The 22,214-nt window shown below is 45.0% G+C and overlaps 1 protein-coding gene and 1 long non-coding RNA gene across 2 annotated transcripts in view; both read left to right on the forward strand.

The window, feature by feature from the left end:
* The window catches only part of Trim71 (tripartite motif containing 71), a 73,555-nt gene that overhangs the window by 14,024 nt on the left and 37,317 nt on the right, over positions 1–22,214 (forward strand). The gene's annotated exons all lie outside the window — the stretch shown is intronic.
* LOC125353148 lies at positions 14,767–16,596 on the forward strand. The gene is made up of 3 exons (XR_007211278.1): positions 14,767–15,268; positions 15,451–15,490; positions 15,705–16,596. It is a non-coding gene; the product is annotated as an uncharacterized LOC125353148 (long non-coding RNA).

Genomic DNA, 22,214 nt, shown 5'->3' on the forward strand with positions numbered 1-22,214 from the left:
GAGCCACAGTGCCACTTCTGGCCATTTTCTGTATATGTGGTGCTGGGGAATTGAACCCAGGGCCTCACGTATACGAGGCAAGCACTCTTGCCACTAGGCCATATCCCCAGCCCCCAGCTGTTCTTCTATATATTATTAGTTTTTCAGTTGTGGGGCTTGAACTATTGTCCTGGGGGTGAGCTGAGCTCTTCAGCTCAAGGCTAGTGTTCTACCACTTGAGCCACAGTACCTCTACTTGTTTTCTGGTGGTTAACTGGAGATAAGAGTCTCATGGGCTTTCCTGCCCAAAGTCCTGGCTGGCTTTGAATCAAGATCCTTGGATCTCAGCCTCCTGAGTAGCTAGGATTACAGCGTGAGTCACCAGTGCTGGCACTATACTTTTTTTAAAGACTGGATCTCACTTAGCTGCCTCAGGCCAATCCTTAATGCTCATTCTTTTCTTGCCTCAGCCCTCCCCAGTGCTCCACATCCTGATAACATTTTGAATTTACAGGCAGGCTGTTGTTAGGGAGAGCTCCTGCAGCTTTTACTATGAACAAGAGGATGGATGAATTGAGTAGGAACTCTTTAAGGCCGGGCACCAGTAAGTAGCTCATGCCTGTAATCCTAGCTGCTCAGGAGGCTGAGATCTGAGGATCACCAGAAAAAGTTCATGGGACTCTTATATTCAGTTAACCACTAAAAAGCCAGAAATGAAGTGGTGGCTTAAATGGCAGAGAGGACCAGCCTTGAGCAGAAAAGCTAAGGGGTTAGCGCTCAAGCCCAATATTAGCACAAGAATAAAACCAAATTTTAGGCTCTAGCTTTCTGCAGTAGAACATACTCAATTGATAGGATTTCTAGAGTGAGAAAATAGATCCTGCTTAGGGACCTACTTATGGGGATCTGTAATTTTCACAACAGTGGATTTATGTTTTTTCCTGTGCTGGTACTGGTGTTTGAACTTAGGCCTTAATACTTTTGCTTGGCTTTTTTACTCAAAGCTGGCACTTGAGCCACATGGCCATTTGTAAGTTTTTGGTGATGAATTGGAGACTCTCTTGATCTTTTCTGCTCAGGCTGGCTTTAAACCAGGAGCCCAAGAACAGTTAGGATTTCAAGTTTAACAAACAACAATCAAAAACTCACAAAGGTACATAAGTATCCTGAAAAAGTGGGCTTCAACTGCAAATTGCAGCTAAGTAGTTAAAATTCTATTTTATGAACTTAAATATTTGACTTTTCTTTCTGAAAGTATTTCCTGGTTAGGCTGTTGTGGTGTGGTGCTTGCTTGTAAACCCAGCTGAGGCAGGAGTATATCTGAGTTGGAGGCCAGCCTAGGCTACATAGCAAGGACACAGTCTCAAATAAAACTGTTCCTATTTGGTGCCATGAAGTATTTGGAGGCAGTTAGTTCTCACTGATGACAGGATTTGAGGTATTAACACAAAGACTTGTCATCACAATACCTGAACTCCTATCTTCTGTCCATATGAACGGACTCCCTGCTGAAGATGGCCTCCTCCTTGCTTGAGATTTCTGTTTCCAGCCCCCCACCCCTCGGGGATTGTAGAAATGGAAATGGAAAGGTGAAGTGGGGAGAGGAGAGCCTCAGTTTTCCTGTGTGGCTGCTTTGCATGCGTTATTCATTAATTGCCAGATGAAACCTAAATGCTAACAGGTCAGAGTGGGAGATCTGATTGGGTTGAGTTTCTGATAAATCTTAAAAGAGTTTGGAGTTTAGATAGGAAAATTCCACAAAACCTGCCATGGGTGGCTGGAGGAAGTGTATTGTGTCATGACATATATAGATCCTTTTGCTAATCTTTTTTAACCATTCCTAAGGATGGCAAGTGTCAGTCAGTGTCTCTTGTTTCCTGCCTCTTGTGGGTAGGTGGGTGGGAGGGTTATTGGTCCAATCCAGAGGGAGAAGTAGTAAAGTCAGAAGCCAGAGGCTCCACTCTGTCTACTTAACCAGTGGTGATAAGTTGTGAACTGCTGAGTGGCAAGTGGAGCACAGCAGTGTCTGAGGCAGCAACTGCAGGAAGCAGCTACCACTCCAGGCAAGGGATCCCAAGGACAAGGTTCAGGTTACTAATACTTAGCAGGGGTGGGGGTGGGGAGGCTCCTGGGGTGGAGACTGCTCAGCTTGTGCCAAATGGTTCTGCTACTGGAACTACCTTTGTTGGCATGAGAAGTTTGCTGATGACAGGAAGCAGGTAAGAAAGGCCAAATCCTTCCTCCCTCTAGGGTGCCATATTGGCAGAGCCTGAGCCAGACAGCGAGCCAGTGGAAAAAGCAGAGGTGTGGTTTGCTTAGTCCCCATCAGAAGGGAGAGTTAGGATGAGATTGGGTGATGTGGGGCAGGCTGACAGTGACTGTAAGTAAGCTGCAGGTGTGGTTGGACTGTGAATCTGGCTGGCCATTGGTTCCGGACTTGATTCCACTTGGCTGGAGTGAGAGCTAGAACCTGACCTAGCTGTTGTGTGGAAGAGCCCTGGAGCAGCTTGCTGTAGTCCTGGTCTTGGTGCTTCAAGGCCTAAATGGGTCCCTGGGTGCAAACATCCTCCAGCTGCAGAGCTGTGGGCTTATATCAAGAAGGACTGGTTACTTCAGTACTTATTAGTCATTAACACCACTGAAATAAAGATTTGCCTGGAAACTGGAGTCAGCAAATTATAATAATTTCAGTGGAAAAACTGGTTATAAGGAAAGTGGAAGGAAACAGCAGGGAGTGAAATATACCCAGGTTCCTGTCCTTGTAGAGATCACACAAACAAGTAGGATGAGAGGTGGTTTGGTTCCTTGCCTTGATAATTCTCACCAAGCCTTGGGAGCATCTGTTGGGAAGTGGCTAACCCTCCTTCCCAACTGTGGGGGAGGCTCTTTGTGAGCCTTAGAAGGTGTCTCCCAAGTGTCAAGCATTAACCTGGCTAGTGATTTTTTATTTTGATAACTGTGTTGAGGTATAATTGGTATACAGCAGGATTGATCTTTTTTTTCGGGGGGGGGGGGTCGTCTGTCATGGGTCTTGAACACAGTGCTTGGGGTCTGTTCCTGAGCTTTTGTGTTCAAGGCTAGTGCTCTATCACTTGAGTCACAACTCCACTTCAATTTTCTGGTGGTTAATTGGAGATAAGAGTCTCAGGGGCTTAGTGACTGAGTGCTTACCTAGCATGCATGAAGCACTGGGTTCAGTTCCTCAGTACCACATAAATAGAGAAAGCTGGAAGTGGTGCTGTGGCTCAAGTGGTAGAGTGCTAGCCTTGAGCAAAAAGAAGCTCAGGGACAGTGCCCAGGCCATGAGTAGTAGGCCCTGAGTTCGAGCCCCAGGACTGGCAAAAAAAAAATACTGCAGACTTGACTTTTATGTCTGGGCTGGCTTGTGAACTGTGATCCTTAGATCTTAACCTCCTGAGTAGCTAGGACTTTCAGGTGTGAGCCACCAGCACCCAGCTAGGATTAGTCTTTTTTAAAGTAGACTTGCACACATTTTGGTAGAACACACCATAACCAAAATAAAAATACAGGCTAGTGTCCCCTGGCAGTGATTCCAGCACCCCAGCCTCAGTGATGGAAGGTCTGCCTTCTTTTCTATGCCTTTGTCTTTCTAGAAGGTTTTTTTTTTTTTTTTTGGCCAGTCCTGGGCCTTGGACTCTGGGCCTGAGCACTGTCCCTGGCTTCTTCCCGCTCAAGGCTAGCACTCCGCCACTTGAGCCACAGCGCCGCTTTTGGCCGTTTTCTGTATATGTGGTGCTGGGGAATCGAACCTAGGGCCTCGTGTATCCGAGGCAGGCACTCTTGCCACTAGGCTATATCCCCAGCCCTCTAGAAGGTTTTGAAATGGAATCATGATTTGCAGTATGGTTTTAGTCACTTAGATAAATCACTTGAGAGCCTCTCATGTTTATATCCAGTAGTTTCTCTTTTGTTCGTTTGTGAATCAGTCAGGGGTCACCCTGTTTGCTATTTTCAGAGGGTGATCGTGAATATAAATGTACATTGCTCTGTTGGCCCTGGTCACTAAGAGTCCCCCAGAAATCCAGTGTGCTTTTCATTGTGTGTGACATTGAGCCTTGGTCTTTTCATCTCTACCAAGAGTTTATAGTAGACTAGAAGTGAGAATGCAATAAGATATTTTCTGGGGAAAACCCTATGCTGTCTCCTATATGAAAATCCAAGCGAAGAAAGCCATTCTAGCTACCACACTGGTGGCTCTCCCAGTCTTTCCTTTATTTTTAGTGATCTTTCAGAAAAATAGTAGTTTCTGCAAGTCCTTTTTGTTTTTGTTGGTCATGGGGCTTGAACAAAGCCACCACTTTGAGCCGAAGTACCAGTTCCAGTTTTCTGGTGACTAATTAGAGATAAGACCCTTGGTCTTTCCTGCTTTTGCCAAGTTTTGAACCTGTTCCCCTTTTGGCAGTCCTGGCGCTTGAACTCAGGGTCTGAGCACTGTCCCTGAGCTTCTTTTTGCTCAATCAAGGCTAGCACTCTACCACTTTGAGACACAGTGCCACTTCTGAAGTAGTAGGTAGTGGTAGGTAAGAAAGGTCAGAATTTGGACCTCTTGGGTGCTGGGCTGGTGGTTTGCCACTGAGCCCAGCCCCAGCCCTCACTTCTATTCATCTTCACTGTGTTTTATGCACTAAAACAGACAGACCTGCCTTATTCTAGAGCTAAAGCTGTTTGCCTGCCTTTTTGTGAGTCCTCTTTTCTTTACTGTTGGCTGGTTGGTTATTTGCTTCCTATAATGTATGTTAATTTTTAATCACATAGACAAAGAAATAATGAGAAGCATCAATTTTATCTGTGCACCTCAGGCCTTGGGGGAGGGGTGCTTCTAAGTGGTAAATACAGCCAGTGTTTTTGTTTTTTTTTTTGGGGGGGGGGGAGGAGGTGGTCTTTCCTGGTACTGGGCATCTAATTTACGTACTTGCTAGGCAAATGCTTTGCCACACAGCTACCTCCCAGCCCCTTACAGAAGCCAGTTTTAAGGGTAGATATTGCTTTTTCCTGAAAGTGGGCTGGTGCTTCACACTAGATGCTCTTAATACGCAAATTTTTTTTCTTGCCAGCTATAAGCAGGGTCTTCGGCACAATGTGAGCATAGTTTGTCTGACAGTATTAATAACATTGCCCAGTTCACCAGTGTCTTTTCTCCCTGGCCTGGAAGAATTTGGTTTTAAGATTGTTTACTGAAGTAGAGGTCCCTCCCTGTCCTATCTGCCACTCTTCCATTTTAGATTTTGTATATGTGCTTACTCGTTTGAATGTATACACGTACGTGCAGTTACTGGGCTTGAACTCTAGGCCTCACTTGGCTTTTTTGCTCAAGGCTGGCATTTTATCATTTCAGCTGCATCTCTATTTTGTCAGCTGCATCTCTTATTTTGTCATTTTGCTGATTAGTTGGTGGTAAAGAATAACTTGGATTTATCTGCCTGGCCTGGCTTTCAAACTGTGATCCTGGGCTCTCAGCCTTTCTCAGGTAGCTAAGGCTACAGGCCAGAGCCACAGGTCCAGATTCTTTTACATAGAAGTGGTCATTATTATGTGAGAATAAATGTGGACAGTTTTGCTTGTAGTTAATAGAAAAGGAGGCTTAGTAAGAACTGTTTTTGGAGCTAGAGCAGAGGGTGAGGCCCTGAGTTCAAGACCAAATACCAGCACATGAAAACACCCCCTCCCCCACCAGTTGTTTTGTAAGGCAGAACTCTGATTTAGCATTGGCCAGACCCTGCCTTTCAACTCCAGCAGTGCAAAATAACAGGAACACCTTCCTAAAGATAGGGGTTTAAAACTAGAGCAGCTAGCAACAATTTTGTAACATTTCCTAAGTGTTCTCAGTTTATATATACATACAGTTTAGGATAAGTGGAAAATGTTGTATCCTGCCCCCAGTCGGGGGTGGGGGGTGGCCCTGTGCAAGCTAACCCATTCTAATGGGCTGTTTTAACCACCACACAAGTAATGCATACTTGTTTTCTTTCTTTGGATTATCTGTAATTTTTTTTCCTGTGTCTTTCTTGGGATTTGAACTCATGGCCTAGGCAATGTACCCGTGTCTTTTTGCTCTAGTATAGCACTTTACCACTTAAGCCACAGCTACTTCTGGCTTTTTAGTGGTTATCTGGAGATATGAATCTCTTGGACTTCGCTATCTGCTGTCTCCAAACCTTGGGCCTCAGGGCTCAGTCTCTTGTCTTCTCTCTCCTCCACTTCCCTTCAGAGGGGAGGTCCTCTCCTCCTGTGCTTCCTGTGTGAGGAATTTCTGGGACCCCAGAGCCATATTTGAAATGTTACTAGTTCCCAGCACTTTGCTCCTAGGAGCTGTCTCCCACCATCCACATTTCCTCTCATCTCTGCCATGCTATTGCCATCAGCCTAATGGCAGAAAGATGGCTCAGCCTGTTTTTACCTTGTACTTCAAGGATTACTAGGAGATAGGGGCAGCTCTCTCTCTCTCTCTCTCTCTCTCTCTCTCTCTCTCTCTCTCTCTCTCTTCCCCCCCCCCCTTTTTTTGGGGGGTGGTGGTTGAGGGCTTGAACTCAGGACCTTGGTGCTGCCCTTGAGCTCAACGCTAGTGCTCTACCACTTTGAGCCACAGGCTTCACTTCTGGCTTTTGAGTGGTTATTGAAGATAAAAGTCTCAAAGGGACTTTTCTGCCCAGGCTGGCTTTGAACCATGATCCTCAGATCTCAGCCTTTCCTGAGTAGCTAGGATTACAGGCTTGAGCCACCAGCTAGTCTAGCAGTTTACCACTTGAGCCATGGCTCCACTTCTGGCTTTTTGGATGTAAGTTTCTCATAGATTTTCCTGGGTAGGCTGACTTGGAACTGCGATCCTCATATCTCTTCATCATGAATGTGAGGTGCTTTTGCTTTGTTTTTGATGAGAAGAAATGATGAGCTTGATGGGTGAATGGTCCCCCTTCCTCTCTAACCACCTCAGATTCCAGAGAACCATTTTGAATATAGCTGTTGACTAGGGGTAGAGAGAAGGCTTGGTCAGGGCCCTAAACTTGCAGGTGCCACTCACTTGGCATGAAATTTAGTGTGTATCAGTCAGTTGAGTGCTTATGCTTCAGGACTCTACAGTGGTTATCCCCCAAAAATGGACCCATAGACAGTGTTACAAGCCATTCATTCTTTAGCACTTGTACCCTAAAACTGGGCTGGGTTCTGGCTTTACAGACCTGTCCTTCTGACAGTGTTTTTTCAATTTTCCCCACCCTTCATCCATCCATTTAATCTGTTTTATCTGATCTATATAGGTAGGGTTTGAATTTAGGACCTCTGCTATTACAGATATGTCTAGTTTTCATTTTCACTGAATTTTTTTTTTTTGCCAATCTTGGGGGTTGAACTCAGGGCCTGGGCACTGTCCTCGAGCTTCTTTTGCTCTATCACTTGAGCCTCAGCACCCCTTCCAGCCTTTTCTGTTTATGTGGTACTGGGGAGGGCTTCATGTATGCTAGGCAAGCACTTTACCACCAAGCCACATTCCCAGCAAATTCACTGGACTTTTATATTGCCAGAAGAAATTGGTGGTTCTTGCAACTCTGATATATGTTAAATCAATTAAAACAAAACTTGCCATTTGTAAGCAGCGCTAAGTTTGAATTGTGTCATTGATCTTAATTACTGTGGGTAAACAACACTATCTTTGGTTGTCTGATTTAATAATGTGTATAGTGATATGGAGGGTGTTTTATTTGTTTTTTGTCTTTTCTCTTTTGGTACTGGGGGAGCAAACCCAGGACCTTACATTTGCTAGGCAAGTGCTTTGCCACAGAGCTACATCCCAGCTATGATGTAAAGTTTTTAAAGTGCAATTGCATTGCATCCTGAGCAGTTCTCTCCCCGCCCCCCCCATACCCTTTCCTTTTTCTTTGCATTTGACAGGCTCACTATGTTGCCCAGACTGGTCTTGAATTGGTGGGCTCAAGTGAAGTTCCTGCCTTACCCTCCACTGCCCCAGGCCCAGCTTTTATTGCATTTTTAAGTCTAACAATGGATCTCACACATCCTTGTGTGTCAACATTTGAGCTCATTTATTTGTTTGTTTATTTAAAAAAATCATCTTCATTGAGGTAGATTTTTTTTAAACTATTTTTTTGTGTTTTCTTTTTTGGTACTGGGGATCGAACCCAGGACGTTGCACTTGCTAGGCAAGCGCTTTGCCACTGAACTACATCCCAGTCCACATTGAGGTAGATTTTTAGAAACAGTAAAATATACTTTTTAGTTATGGCAGTAATAAATAAAACACATTTGTGTTTGGTGGTTTTGCCATAGACCAAGTCAAGATTTCCATCACCCCAGAGTTTTTCTTAGCTGTGTTATCTTCTAGTACAGAGCTCAGGAGATTTGGCCCCAGAAGCATTTATAGAAAGATGAGCTGGTTGGAGCTCTAATGATGAGAAATTGCAATGTCTGATGTTCTGGCTCATTTTTGATGAAGGCATGCGGTAAGTCTCTGCTATCTTTTACTTTAAGACTTCTGAAGAGGCTCAGATTCTACCTCTCCTTTTCCCTACTTTCTAAACATTTGCTGTTAGAGCCACAATGCAAATGGCCCAGGCACATTGTTTAGAAGCAGCAGATGCCTGCTGGGAGGCAAATTCCTCAAGGACTGCTTGGAAAACCTGGAAGTGAATTCCATTCAGTCAACACACATTGAGCACCGACCCCATGCCTGGTGCGCACTTGTGCACTAGCCTGTGCTCTCTCTCTTACTCCCTCCCCCTCCCGATTTCTCTGCCTTCTCCCTACTCTGTGTGTACACAAAGAAAGAAAGTGTACAGAGATGTCTTCTGGGGACCCTTGAATCACTAGAAAGGGAGGTAGAATTAACTAGGGATGGGGTACCTCGGCATTAGTGAAAGTGTGCAATTACATGCTTATATTAGGAAACATCAAGCACCTAAAGAGGGCACATGGAATGCCAGTTTCTTTGTGTGTCTGCAGAGGTGGCCAACTGGAATAGAGTTGTTTCTACTGACTGCTTTTCTGTGGGGGCTAGTTGAGGTGTTCTGAGAAAACTGATGGCTTTTCAAGCTCATATGCTCAGTGTATGTATGATTCATGTTCCTGAAGAGTCAAGTTTCTTACCTGGGAATTAAGATTTCCTTTTGACTTTACCTGAGGAGGTGGGTGGGGCCATTTACTGCCATGACCTGCAGTGGAAGTACCATTTAGCTAACTGCTTCCCATGTGATGATGAGGTCCAGGGGAAGTGACACGCTGAGGCCATGTGACCCCCACATTTTTACTGCCAGCATTAGGCTACTTCCTTCAAGATCATCATGGAGGGGCTTAGTGGTAGAGTGCTTGCCTAGCATGCATGAAGCCCTGGGTTCCATTCTTCAGTACCACATAAACAGAAAAAGCCAGAAGTGATGCTGTGTCTTTTTTTTCTTGTCCTTTTTTTTGGCCAGTCCTGGGCCTTGGACTCAGGGCCTGAGCACTGTCCCTGGCTTCTTTTTTGCTCAAGGCCAGCACTCTGCCACTTGAGCCACAGCACCACTTCTGGCCATTTTCTGTATATGTGGTGCTGGGGAATTGAACCCAGGGCTTCATGTATGTGAGGCAAGCACTTTTGCCACTAGGCCACATTCCCAGCCCGATGCTTTGTCTTAAGTAGTAGAGCTCTAGCCTTGAGCACAGAGAGGCTCAGGGACAGAGCCCAGACCCTAAGTTCAAGCCCCAGGAGTGGCAAAAAAAAAAAAAAAAAAAAAGATTATTATGGAGGGTGCTGGCACTGCTGTGTAGGTTCTAGTACTTTTCAAAATGTCTCTTTCCTCCTCTTGGCTCCAGCAGGAGCTGGTAGAGAAGTGGCACTCATACACAGGGAAGAGGAGCCACTAGTGGTGGTCCAATAGGAAAGTTGGGAACACTTTGCTGGGGGCTCCATTGGGAATCAGAACTGGGTCTGTAAAGCAAATGCTCAAATGTTTGGAGTTTGAATGGACCCTCTTGGGAGCTGTTGGGTCCATTTAAAACCTGCCCCCTGCACTCTCAAGAGCAGCTAGCACCTCTTGAGGCTTATATCTCCTTCCCAGCTGACTTTGTGTCACAGCAGCCCTAGGGAGGGGAAAGTGGCCTTTGTCACCCCATTTCCAAATTTCTTTGTCTCCCAAAGGCTCTAATGGTGATGATCTTGAAATCATCTGTGATGCTTGCCCTAGTGGTGGTTTAACAAAGCCACACACCCCACCTTTGGTGCTTGGGGGACAGCAGTGTTTGCCTTGGTTACCGGGGAGCCTGAATACAAAGAAGACCCTTAGATCAGGTTAATGATTAAACTCTTGAGCTTTGGGCTGGTTTCCCACCCTGAAGGTTCTTTCTTGAACTTTGCTCTCTTTCTTTGTGGCCACACACCCAGGTTGCCTTTTGTGCTTTTAAGGTCCAGGTTCTAGTATCTACTGGTATCTGCTCTGGAGTGATTTCCTTTTGTCTTCTCATTCTTTTGCCTGGACCTAGAGGCTTGGGGCTTCCTAGGGCCTCTTGGTGGGTTTTTTTTTTTTTTTTTCTTTTTTCTAACACCATTGTCAGTCAATCCACCTGCCTTGGGCAGTAGAAATCTTCTCCCCTCCATTTCTTCCTGCTGGGTGACTGGAATGTTGATGGCCAGAATCTGAGCTGTTCCCTACCTTCTCAGTGAGCCAGATAAATCCCTTCCCACTTTTTTTCAGTGGGTTGGTGAAAGCTTTTTTTGGTCAGTCCGGGGGCTTGAACTCGGGCCTGAGCACTGTCCCTGGCTTTCTTTTTACTCAAGGCTAGCGCTCTACCTTTTGAGCCACAGCACCACTTACAGCCTTTTCTGTTTATGTGGTGCTAAGGAACCCAGGGCTTCATGCATGCTAGGCAAGCACTCTGCCACTAAGCCACATTCTTAGACCTGGTGAAGGCTTCTCTTAAGGTCAGTGTTCCCTCTTTCCTTTTCTCCCTCTACCCCCCCCCCGCCCCCAATGCCGAACTATTTTAAAACATAGACTACGTATATAATAGAAGGTATGTTTATATATAGTATGAGTATTTAGATACTCATTAAATCAATCACCCAAACAACCAACCAATCATTTTGGTGGATGTCTGGTATTATTTTGAATGGCCATCCTGATCTGAAAGCTGTTAAAGTGGTTGAACATCTCCCTAACACCACACTGTCTGGTGCATTTAATTCTGAGATGTTTGTGGAGCTTGTCTCAATGACAATGTGCCTGGAACCAGAGCCTCTTAAGCCTCTACCCCTGCTGGCCTGGCAGGGAGGAAGCATTGATGCAAAGGCCTTTTCAATGTCATCCAGCAGAAAAGAGGAAGTTCTTCCTACTCCCCTGCTGTCCACCATCTTGTGGTGGTCCTAGTACCACCTCAAAGGTCTCATTTGTGTGTGTGTGTATTCTGGCACTGGGGCTTGAACTCAAGATCTGTCTTTTAGCTCTTTTTTTGGGGGGAGGGGGCAGTCTTGGGGGCTTGAACTCAACCTGGATGCTGCCCGAGTTTTGTTCTCTACCACTTTAGCACTCTACCACTTGAGCCACAGCTCTGCTTCTGTTTTTTTGTGGTTCCTTGGAGATAAGTCTCACAGACTACCTTGCCTGTGCTGGCTTTGAACTATAATTCTTAGCCTCCTGAGTAGCTGGGATGATAGGCTTGAGCCATTGGGGCCTGGCTGTCCTATAGCTGTTTTTTTTTTTGTTTTTGTTTTTTTAAATTTTTATCAAGACTAGTAGTTCTTTACTGAAGGATTGACTCCCAACCTATTGATTGCCTCAGGCCCATACAGACGTGAACCTGCTTTGATATGCAGGCATCAGGCAAAACATCAATATGGGAACCTGCTTTGATTTGCAGGCAGGACTTCTCACCTAGGCCCAGCTGTAAACAACCCTTTGTGGGCCAAATGGAAAAGCCCCAATTTTCTAGACCTAGTGGCGCTTTCAATAACTTGCCTCCTTGCTCAGATCCCATATAAGCCTGGTCCCAAATTCACCCCCTTGCCAAACCTCCAGTCCCACCAAAAGGTCTGTGCCCTTCGCTCTTCCTCAATAAACAGTCCTCGCCTAGTCTGGCCTATTCCTTCTCTGTTCTCCTCCATTTTCCCAACATTGCTCATTTTGCTTTGAGTACCAAAAAGCTCAGAGCCAAATTCAATGGTCTTGTTCCAGGAAGTTCCTTATTCCTATTTTCTCTTTTCTTGATTCAGCCTTACATCTTTTTGCTTGTACTTGTTTTTTTTCTTTTTGAACCGAAGTTGGTGAAATAAATTGTAGTTAAAATGGAATGAAATTTAGCTGGGCACCAGTACCTTAACACCTGTAATCTTAACTACCCAGGAGGCTAAGACTGGTGGATCTCGGTTCAAATCCAGCACGGGCAAATTAATTACCAAAAAAGCTGGAAGTGGAGCTATGGCACAAGTAGTACAGCACTAACTTTGGGCAAAATAAGTTCAGGGACAGTGCCCAGGCCTCAGGAGTGGCACACATAGAAAACTCGAATGAAATTTGAGGGGCTTGCATATTCATTACCCAGGGTAGGGACAGTTTTCAGTCCAAGTCTGCTGATGGGAATGTAAAAGAATTGAGCCATTGCATTACTGAAGTCGTTGGCAAGCCAACATGCCCTCATGAACATGTCCCTCCTGAACAGAGTCCAGACCCATGCCATGGGCTGGGTGAGGACACTTGTGAGAATGCTTCGCAGAGGGATATGAGGCTCTCAAGTGTAGAAATCAAAGCAACTTAAGAAACCCCAGGGTTAGTCATGTCCCCTTGCAGAGGGCTTGGCCAGGTGCAGGGGCTTTCTGATCCATGTAGGGACCCCCACCCCCAGCCCTCCATTCTGCAATTTGGTATAACTTGAAACTCCTTGAGAAGTGGGAGGAAGTGGTTAATCCCTGCTTCCTTCCCTGGGAGTTTTATGGGCCTCTAGGAGCCTGTCTTACCCTGGCCTTAATGGTCATAAATGACCCTCTCCCAGGGCAGGGCCAGGCCCCTATGAATCTTTGCCCCCTAACTCTAGAACAGTTAGGTGCTTAGTAAGTACTTTATGATGGTGATACCCTTCGTCTTCTGTAATTGGGTGCTGGAGTGGAAAGCTTTGTTGGATTATCAGGGTGGTGGCTAGAGCCCTCTCCAGCTGTTAACGTGGTGTACAGATGGGGCTGCCTGGGTGCTGGTGCAGGCTTTGATTGGATTTGTTAGATCTTAAATTGCTGAGGTGGAAGGGGCAGGGCCTTGCCCTCTAAGGGAGCTCTTTGCTTCTTGCTATGCTAAGTGAGTCCTTTGGCCTGCAGGAAAGCATGGGGACAGAAGTGTTCTGGGAGCCATAATTGAGCCAAAGGTTCTGAGATCTGGTAGCTTTTAGTCACTGGAGATTTTTTTCCTTACAAGCCCTATCTCCACTCCCCTGGCTGGGGATCTGTCCCACACCTTGCCCTGTGTATGCTAGACAAGTGTCCAACCACTGATTTGTGTCAGCCTAGTGAGATAAATTTTTTTGTTGGGGGGTGGAAATTGTATTTGCCAAGCTCTTGGAGGTTTACTGAGGGGATACTGTCATCTGTCAAAATAGAATGGGTGGCTGAGCTGTGCTTTTTTAGCAATTGGAATCTTGATTCTGGGAAGGAAGTTTCTGGCAGGCATCACCTCTCTTGCTAAACAGGTCCCCCTTTCCCTGCTGACTAATCCCCCTGCCTCCTGTTTTAATTAACTGTTTCATCTTCCCTCGGAAGCAGGCTTAATACCCGCCTGGTGCTTATCCTGTTTCCAGCTGGGTTTTCTGTTCCAGCTCAGTTGAGGATGAGTAACATTCTAGTGGAGCCCTACCTCAAAGACACAGGTGAGAAGTCTCTTGAGTCAGCATCCTCTCCTTTTCCTGTTAACCACAAAGCAGCCATGGTGCTAATGTGGTCCCTGTTTGCCCATCCCCTCTCAGAGGAAGTCTAAATCCTGCTTGGTTTAATGCTGTGCAAGTAATTCAGGTTACTTTTCTGGCATAGCACTCAAGATGCTACATGGGAAATAAATAATAAAAACTATTAGAGCAGAAATATTTTCAAGTATTTTATACAAAACATTTATTTAATGAAAAAATATTTTTTGGTTGGTCATGGGACTTGAACTCAGGGCCTGAGCACTGTCCCTGGCTTCTTTTTGTTGAAGGCTAGCACTCTACCACTTGAGTCACAGCACCAGTTCTGGCCTTTTCTATGTATGTGGTCCTGAGGAATCGAACCCAGGGCTTCATGTATACGAGGCAAGCACTCTACCTCTAGGCCATATTCCCAACCCTGTCCCTGAGCTTTTCTGCTCAAAGCTAGCACTCTACCATGTTGAGCCACAGCTCCACTTCCAGTTTTCTGGTGGTTAATTAGAGATAGGAGTCTCATAGCAGGGCGCCGGTGCCTCATGTCTGTAATTCTAGCTACTCAGGAGGCTGAGATCTAAGGATCCTGGTTCAAAGCCAGCCTGGGCAGAAAAGTCCCTGTGAGACTCATCTTCAGTTAACCACTCAAAACCCAGAAGTGACACTACGGCTCTGCTAGCCTTGAGTACAAAGAGGCTCAGGGACAACGCCTAGGCCCTGAGTCCAAGCTCCACAGCCTCCTCCCCGTGCCCCCCCCCAAAAAAAAAGTCTCTCAGACTTTTCTGCCGGGGGTTGGCTTCAAACCACCAGCCTTAGATTCGAGCTTCCTCAGTAGCTAAGACTATAGGCATGAACCACCAGTGCCCAGCTCACAAAATATTTTAGTTACTATCCACCACATGCTTTTACAAAACCCAGGCTTTGAGTCACCAAAGCTGTGGCCCTTGGAAAAGGTGGCAATGTGTGTGTTTTTTTTCCCCCCACAGGGGGACTTCAATCCCCACAGAGACTGACCAGCACACTTTTTATTTTTTTGTGCTGGTACTGGAGCTTGAGCCACAACTCCATTTTCAGCATTTTGCTGTTTTATTGTTGATAAGAATTTTGGCTATATCTCCCCCCAGCTGGCTTTGAATCTTTGTCTTATTAAAATCTCAGACTTCTAAAGTAGCTAGGATTACAGGCCTGAACCACCAGTGCCTGGCTCTTTGTTTTGTTTTTGAATTGGCATTTACCCACTTGTCAGTCATGAATTCTCTATTTAAAGTGATTTCAACCTAATTGTGACCTGTTTACTATCAGATGTTCTGGTTTAAGCAGCCTTTTGTAATTAATGAAGGTTTAAATTATTTTGGTGTTTCCTCACTGGCTGAAACCACAACATTCCTAAACTATTGCCAGCTTTGAAAAGAGGGTCAGTACTATATATGATTTTGGCACACTGGATATTGTATATATGCTTATGTGAACTAGGGAAGGGAAAGAAAAACGAGTGAGGGTGTAACAAATAAGAAATGTACTCACTACCTTATTATGTAACTGTACCCCCTCTGTACATCACCTTGTCAGTAAAATTTAATTAAAAAAAAAAAAAAGGTCAGTGTGGACATGATATTCCTATGAAGTCACTCCATAAGTCCAAAGTTGTCTCCTTTTTTTTTTTGCCAGTCCTGGGCCTTGAACTCGGGGCCTGAGTACTGTCCCTGGCTTCTTGCTCAAGGCTAGCACTCTGCCACTTGAGCCACCAGCGCCACTTCTGGCCATTTTCTATATATGTGGTGCTGAGGAAATCGAACCCAGGGCTCCATGTATTCCGGGCAACCACTCTTGCCACTAGGCCATATTCTCAGCCCCAAAGTTGTCTACTCTTAATGACACTGGGAGTCAACTGAATTGTGGCAGGTTAATGATGACTGCGACTTTGGTTTGAATTTGGGTGAAAGCCCCTAAAGCATTATCATGCCAGACTCTGGCTTTCCACCACAGGTAAAGGCAGTTTGGAGCTAGCTTAGCTACTCAGAGATTGTCCTCCAGCTGTCAGGTGAGGCCTTACACAGGGCCTTTGCAGGTCATGCTCACCTCCAGGTGGCATCTCTTCTAGTGTAGAGCAGAAATAGGAACCACAAGGGCTCTTAGCCAGCAACTTGTCTGGAGGGTAGGGAGCCCTTTTAAGACTTGCTTAAGCACCTTGAGGCTATGGGAAGGTCACCTCAGTGTCTAAGGACAACGGAGCAGCTTTTTTTTTTTTTTTTTTGGTAAGGCCGAATAAATGATGGCAGCACCATCTCCCTAAGAGATTCAGTTGTGACTGTTCTGAGGAGGGGCTGATAGTAATTTGAAGAGCTTTGTTGAGATTGTAGCTGTGATTCCTAGTCAAAGTCAGGGCTGCCCTTTATTCTTAGTTACCTGGGAGGAAATTTAGGAGCCCTTCCTGATAGAGGAATGGAACTGAGAAAGGTGTAGGGATCCATAGGAGTTAGGGACAAATGAGGATAGGAGAGGATGCAGCAGGTTCCTGCCGCCACTAGGTCAGTCTTGTGGTAGCCCTTCTGGGAGGCTTATTTTGCCTTCCTTCTTCCCTTCCAATTGTCAGATTTGTAGAGACTCTTGGCTTTGGAGTTATTCACAGGTAAAAACCTTTCTTTGCTCTTGTACTAGCTAACTTGGAGGGAGGTGGGCAACATTAGAGGCTAGCTAGTTGTATGTATTGTGAATGATAGGCCACAACTATGTGGCATACTGTGCACAGTGAAATGAAAGGCATTGGGCTGGTGCCTTCCCCTCCCTCCGCTGTCTTTCCTGGCCCTCTTAGTTCCCAGGTCAGTTCCCAGGTCAGAGGAATCCTGCCAAGGGAGTTCTGCTAGGTCTGCTCTGTAGACTCTTATCTTGACTCTTATCTTGTCAGCTGGCCTCACTTTATCCCAGTATATGGGTATGGCTGAGTCATTAGGTGCTGGTGCTGCAAGTCCCCTCCAGAGAATAGCAACCATAGTTGCATTTTGTCGTCCCGCCCCCCCTTCCTTGTTTCAAGCATTTTAACTCTGAAAGCCGGCACTCATACCTCTCCCCAGAAGTTTTTGAGTAGATATTGCTGCTTTACATACTCCCCCTCCCCCAACCTGTTGCAGGGCTTGAACTCAAGGCCTGGGTGCTGTCCCTGAGCCTCTATGTTCAAGGCTAGTGCTCTACCACTTGAGCCACTGTGCCACTTCCTGTTTTTGAGTGGTTAATTGGGAATAAAAGTCTCCTGGGGACTTTTCTGCCCAGGCTAGCTTCGAACCATGGTCCTCAGATCTCAGCCTACCGGGTAGCTAGGATTATAGGTTTGAGCCACTGCTCTTGGCTTGGCTTTTTACATACTCTTTGGACTTAATTTACTTTTGCTTTGTCCAGTTAGCAGGGAACCTGAGGTTAACCCTTTGCCCCAGGCAGTATTGAAATGCAAGATGGCTTTTCATTATTGATCCTGCTGACTAGCTGAGACCTCTAGACCTAAAATACTACTTAGATCTTTGAAAACACCTTCCAGCCTTAAGATGGGGATTCTCCCCCGACCCCTTTTTGTGCTGCAGCTTGAACTCTAGGTGCTGTATGTTATTCCCCCCCCCCCCCCCAAGGTTAGCAATCTACCAGTTGAGCCAGAACTCCTGGTGGCTTTTTGGTGATTCACTGGAGTGAAGAGTCTTAAGAACTTTTTTGTCAGGACTGGCTTTGAATCTTGACCTTCAGATCTCAGTCTCTTGAATAGCTAGCCATGAGCACCTGGCTAGGACTGTTACTTGTTATTTATTATTTGTTGGTGAGAGTTGACCCCAGGGCCTTATGCATACTAAGTAGGTACTCTACCAACTGGAGTTTGTGTGATTTGTTGTACATGTTAGGATAATGGTAGGAGTGTGGATAGTGTCTGGAGTTCTAAGAAATTCTTAACTCCCATGCGTGCCAGTGGTTCATGCCTCTATAATCCTAGTTATTCAGGAGGCTTGAGATTAGGATTGCAGTTTGAAGCCAGTGTAGGCAGGAAAGCTATCTCCAGTTCCCCAGTAAGAATGGGAGCTATGGTGTGAGTGGTAGAACACTAGCTAAGGGACAGCTACTAGACCCCTAATTCAAGACCTAGTACTGGTACAGACAAATTCTTATTTCTAAATTAACCCACAGCTGCTTTCCCCAGGGGAACAGGCCTTTTCTCCCCTCCACTGGTCCTGTGGGATATATGCTTAAATGCATTGAACTGAGCCAGTCTGTTGCCTTTGTAGCACAGGATGACCTGAAACTTCTGAGTGGCTGGTAAACTACTACATAGTCAGCAATGCCTTTTGAGAATATGACACCTGTATACCATTTTTTCTAGTCAGAAGGGGCATAATAGTGCATACAGACTGGAGGTGGCTCTCATTAACAAGTACACTTTCATGGCCTAGTGTTATTGAGGTATGTCTTTAATTCTTTTCAAAGCAAGGCAGTAGTTTGGTGTTTCAAACTCCATTTGACTTGGGTGGTTTCAGAATTCAGCATTAGCATCAGCCTCACTTTTCTTATGAACTCTCCTTTCCAAGGATGAGGCAGTTATCAATTCAGAAATGTGTAAAGACACTTCTGAAGTTTCCTATATAGGAGGACAGGATTAGAAGGAGCAGTTACATAACTAATTTGTGTGTGTGTGTGTGTGTGTGTGTGTGAGAGAGAGAGAGAGAGAGAGAGAAACACAAGTGTTTAGTGGGAGTGGGAAAAGCCCAGTGGATTTTAGAGATTTTCCTCCCCTGCTTGAGTTTTGACCTATTTATATGCTTATAGTGTTGATGTCATAGTATTTCAAAGGGATATTGTATGTGTTGGCTAGTAACTTCTTTTAAATAGGTTCCATATCCTCCCTCTTCCACTAATGACCGCCATGGTTCCTGCCAGAAATGGAGATTGTCTTAGAATGTCATACAATGACTAGAGTCATTCTCTGCCCTAACTTGATTCCCTTTTGTCACAGCAAGAATGTAATCAACTCAAAATAACCTCTGAGAAAAACTAGCCTGTGTAGACTTAGTTCTTTGGAGTTTAAAAAATGCTTTTTTAAGTGGAATACTGAGTAGAGACTGGGAAGAAAGAAAGCCCTGCTAAGGAGAGTGTGTTTTTGACTTTATTAGTGAGCTGTTTGTAGGGGAACTAGTTCCCGGCCCATCCCCCTGTTCCATGGGATTAATCATTTCCTTTTGACCTTTTGCCCTGCCCCTAACACACACATTGCATTGATCAGATCCCCAAATCTTGAGTCATCTCTCAGGTCCCCTTTACCTACCCTGTTCTGAGAAGAAATCCAAATGTGTGGGTGGGGTGTTTGTGTGTTGTTTAGCATTTAAATAGAAGTTATTTTTCAGCAAAATATAAAATAGACAAGTTTTTCTCAAAAGCCTTTTTATCTATGGATTTGGGGGATTCTGAATTAATTATTTTTTAGAAAGAAATATCTTAGGCCCTGAGTTCAAGCCCCTGAGTCTGGCCAAAAAGAAAAAAAAAAATTTAGGGCTAGGAATGTGCCTTTGTAGTAGTGTGCTTACCTCTAGCATGCATGAAGCCCTGGGTTCAATTCCTCATTACCATATAAACAGAAAAAGCTGGAAGTGGTGCTGAGGCTCAAGTGGTGACCTTGAACAAAAAGAAGCTCAGGATAGTGCTCAGGTTCTGAGTTCAAGCCCCAGGACTGGCAAAAAAAAAAAAAAAGAACACACACACACACACACATGTTCACCCTGTGCCTTTTAAAGCATCCTGGTGACCTTTCTTAGGGGAGGGATACAGAAAGGTTTGTTCTTGTGTTAATAAGTATTAGGTCTCAATTCTGTCCCCACTGTTACTTTTAAAGAAAATTCCTAAATGCATGCTGAAGTTTGAGTTTCAGTGAAAGAACTGAATACAATTTGTAATAGAACTGAACAGGGTTGATAATGGCTGTCAGGAGATTTGCAGAATTGGAATTGCTTAGCTGAATATCTGGTTGATGCATGTCTTTTGGTTGGCACACCTTTCCTTCCTGCTGGTTGAAGAAGGCAGTTTTCTAAGTTAATTAGCTTTTTGTGACCTTAATTAATGGAGAACTTAATTATTTGGACCTCAACAGTTTGAGGGTGGCAATATAGAGGCTGGAAGGTATTAAAACTGCATGAGGGAGAAAAAGAAAGGCTGGCGTTCCCATCCTAGCTTCAGAACAGCTGTCACTTTTAGGGGAGTCAGGAAGGAATTTTCTATTCACTTCCTGAGCATAAGAGACTTACTCATAGGAGAGGGAATGTACGGGAGCCTGTCTGAAGAAGCTGTTGGAACAAAGGCCCTGTATTGGACCAACTACCATCTTGGACTGGCTGTTTTATCATTTGCCCTCTGCCTTGGTCTAAATTGAACACAGATCCCCTGGGGGAAGACTTTTGGATTATGGGGTCACAAGTGAAATTGGGATAGGGAGGGTGTCATAGCCTAATTTGAATCTCCTGGGGGGGGGGGCGCCTCTTGGACTAGAACATTGAAGGCTGTGTCCTCCTCTGACCAGAGGGAAGGTGGTAGTTGAGAAACAACTCCACATTTTCTACTACTAGAAAGAGTTCTGAAGCAATTTGAGATGGTTGAAGTTGAGTAGCTCTGTAAATGCAATGGGATGAGAGCCTAGGCTATATTTGCCTGGAGATTTTACTCTGCCAGGTTTTACTCCCCCTAACTCTGAGTTAACTTGGACTAGAGACAGCAAAGCCTAGTGGTTTCTTCATCCATTTCAAAACATAGTGGATTAAAAAATTAGTTCAGCAAAGGACTGGACCCTAGTGAATACATACAGAGATACTTTGCCCCTCTTCCCCTCTCTCCCTCTCTCCCCCCTTCCTCCCCCTCCTCTCTGCCAGAACTGAGGCTTGAACTCAGGGCCTGAGCACTGTCCCTGGCTTCTTTTTGCTCAAGGCTAGCACTTTACCACTTGAGCTGCAGCGCCACTTCTTTTTTTTTTTTTATTGTTTATTAATTGAACATAATTTTTTTTACAAGGTGTTGTGCAAAAAGGGTACAGTTACATAGTAGGGCAGTGTGTACATTTCTTGTGATATCTTACGTCCTGTTTTTCTATCCCTTGTTTAGGTCAGGTAGACATATATACAATATACAATGTATCAAGAACACATACAGTATTCACAGACTTGGTCTCTACTGTCTCTCCGTCTCCCTTTAACAGTCATATATCAGAGAGATCATGCCCCTTTGTTTTCTGTGTTCTAGGCTCGTCTCACTCAACATTATTTGTTCGAGTTCTGACCATTTCCCTGCGAATAACAATATTTCACCATTCCTAATCGCTATGTAGTATTCCATTGTGTATAAGTACCATATTTTTTGGATCCATTCGTCTGTGGAGGGGCATCTGGGTTGTTTCCATATTTTGGCTATTGTGAATTGTGCCGGCAGCGCCACTTCTGGCCTTTTCTGTGTATGTAGTGCTGAGGAATGGAACCCAGGGATTCGTGCTTGCCAGGCAAGCATTCTACTCCTAGATTAAATTCTCTTTGAGCTGTGCACCAGTGACTCAAGTCTGTAATGCTAGTTACTCAGGAGTCTGAGATCAGATCTCAGGATCTGGTTATTCTAACTAGAGGTAAACTACTAATATTTTAAATCATTCTTACTTAGGATATGAAAGAAATACTGTGGATTTAATCGTATTCTGTTCCCTTTCCACATGTTAATATCCTGAATTATTTAAGTATAAATTGGTAGAATGTATAGTGTGGTCTTGGTGAATATAACAAAACTTTTTTTGGGGGGGGGGGGGGGGTGGGCAATCCTGAGGCTTGAACTCTGGGCCTGAGCACTGTACCTGCCCCCCCCCATTTTTTTTGCTAAAGGCTAGCACTCTACCACTTGAGCCACATGGCCTTTTCTATATATGTGGTGCTGAGGAATTGAACCCAGAGCTTTATGTATAGCATGCTACCACTAGGCCATATTCCCAGCCCCCAATAACAAAATTTCTGTAGTTTCATTAAGTTACTTTTTTATTTGTAATTTAGTGGAGATAAACATCTCATGGATATTACTTTCCAGGCTGTCTTCTAACTGCAGACCTCAGCCTCCTGAGTAGCTAGGATTACAGGTGTGAGGCCAGTGCCCAGCTGCAGTTGCATTAAATTCTACCTTTTTTTTTTTTTGGCCAGTCCTGGGCCTTGAACTCAGGGCCTGAGTCCCTGGCTTCCTTTTTGCTCAAGGCTAGCACTCCGCCACTTGAGCCACAGCGCCGCTTCTGGCCGTTTTCTGTATATGTGGTGCTGGGGAACCGAACCTAGGGCCTCGTGTATCCGAGGCAGGCACTCTTGCCACTAGGCTATATCCCC

Source organism: Perognathus longimembris, chromosome 6 (genome assembly GCF_023159225.1).
Source record: "Perognathus longimembris pacificus isolate PPM17 chromosome 6, ASM2315922v1, whole genome shotgun sequence".
Lineage (NCBI taxonomy): Eukaryota > Metazoa > Chordata > Mammalia > Rodentia > Heteromyidae > Perognathus > Perognathus longimembris.